This window comes from Neolamprologus multifasciatus, chromosome 7 (genome assembly GCF_963576455.1).
Source record: "Neolamprologus multifasciatus chromosome 7, fNeoMul1.2, whole genome shotgun sequence".
NCBI lineage: Eukaryota > Metazoa > Chordata > Actinopteri > Cichliformes > Cichlidae > Neolamprologus > Neolamprologus multifasciatus.
This window is the reverse complement of record NC_140445.1, coordinates 39182892-39184886: the sequence shown is the minus strand read 5'-3', so window position 1 is coordinate 39184886 and position 1995 is coordinate 39182892. Positions and strand designations below refer to the sequence as shown.

The 1995-nt window shown below is 40.9% G+C and overlaps 1 long non-coding RNA gene across 1 annotated transcript; it reads right to left on the bottom strand.

The window, feature by feature from the left end:
• Positions 1 to 575: 575 nt before the first annotated feature.
• LOC146514844 (uncharacterized) lies at positions 576 to 1995 on the bottom strand. The gene is made up of 2 exons (XR_014875213.1): positions 1916 to 1995; positions 576 to 1036 (listed from the first exon to the last, which is right to left on the bottom strand). It is a non-coding gene; the product is annotated as an uncharacterized LOC146514844 (long non-coding RNA).

Sequence of the window (1995 nt, the reverse complement as noted above, 5' to 3'; positions counted from 1 at the left end):
AGGTTCGCAAGTATGAATGATGGCCCGCTTGCATGCTCTACCAAAAATATGCTTTGTTGTGTATCTGACAGACAAAAGCCAAACCAGTTCCACACCACTGAAGTTGCACCATTTTTACAAACCAATTCTGGTTCATCTGTTTGATTCAACGATCTGCTATCGCTCTTGTCATTCTCCGTGCCTCCACGCCTTTTCCGCCATGTGCGTATGAAAACAAAGGCACTGCGCATGCGCATTTTACCCTTATTCTATCGCGATATTTCATTTTCTTAACATTGTCTAACATTATACCGGTATTACCGTGAACGGTGTGATATAGCCCAGCCCTATCTGCAACTACTCCACGACTTTCACAGTGTGTAAGTAGCTTAATGTCTTTTATTGTGAAAGGAAGGAACAGGAAGAATCCCTTCTCCTGCATGTGTAGAGTAGATAGGTTTACAGAAGCTTCAGGTTTCTGTTGCGACTGCTGGAAATAAGTTTTTGTGTTTGAAGCTTCGGTAAATCCTCTGCGAGGCCTCAAAGAGCAGGCACTTGCTCGTTTTGGGGGGTAAAACAGAGTTTAAACACAGGGATTGGCGGTGAAATGAAGCTCAGGTTTTATTGGGTCAGACAGATACATTTTGGTTTTTACAAAATAAAATAACCACTTATGATTGGTACAAAAACCTTGAAACTTTACAGTAAATACAAAATTCATTGTGTTCATTACATCAATTTTAAATGTTCAGGAACTGTGAAGAAGACTTTCAAACAGGTCAGGTAGCGTTGGTAACAAAGAGTTCGGTCCTGTTCTGGTTTGTAGCAATGGTTCTGATCCGATCAAAAATTTTAATGCCGGACATGAAAATAAACACAGATGGAAACTTTTCTGGAATAACGAGCGAAGCCTCGGAGGTGTCTGCTCCACTGACGGTCGGCAGTGCTGGGATCCTGACTGCAGGTTAGCACTTTGAACCTTTGGACTTGAACACAGCGTTGTTGTAACCCTCTCTGTTCCTGGTGATCTCAATCGCGAAGAACTGAACCCTGGTGGCTGAAACCAGAGAAACAGGAGCCAGTCAGAACTCACCTTTATGGGTTTCTTAATAAAAGGGTCATTTTGTCTCAAATCAACAAATCTTATTTTCTGCTCAAACGTCTCAGATCTGCAAAAACATCTTAAGATCCAGAGTTTGAACATTTATAAAAAGTGCTGTGGAGTTTTAGCTTCATATTTCAAACAATTTTCTATTCATTTTGTAAAATTCTGGATATTTTTTAGCATATTGAAATCTGAAACATAAATCTCTAAGCTGTAAGAAATTTTCACTGTTCTTTCTCATCATCTACATCAATCAGCATCTGTACTTTAGGACCGATACATTAAAAAATGTCTCAGTATCTCTAGTTAAAATGTGAGGGAAGTACAGTACGATGTACTATGTGTTGTACACAGTATATATGTTTACATTTTTTTAAGTTTCTATTAAAATTGAAGACCAAAGTGGAGAAGGCCCATGCCTGACTGAAGACGCCAAACTCGGGAGAGCACACAGAGGTTTAATTCTATTCTACAGGCAGCACGGTGGTGCGGTGATTAGCACTGTTGCCTTTACCACCATTCTATCTAGAGTTTGTATATTCGTGTTTGCGTGGGTTCTCTACAGGTACTCTGCTACTGGGTACCACGGTCCAAAGACATGCCCATATGTGAGTGCGAATGGTTGTCTGTCTCTGTGTTAGACTAGGTGTCCAGGGTGTACCCTCCTCTCACCCAATGGTATAGGCTACAGTGACCCTGACAAGAGGATGTATGAACTTTTGGTTTGGAGAGATGAAATGAAGCAAAGCAGTCTCTATGATTCAGTTTGGAGACTTGTTCTTGTTGTTGATACTTGTACTTGAGTACAAACGTCGTGAGTTAAATGTTTACCAAAGATGGTGTTTTCCTCCGTGTAGTCCTTCTCACAGTCCAGTCGCAGCAGCGTGCCATAGTTAAAGTCTTCTACGAGT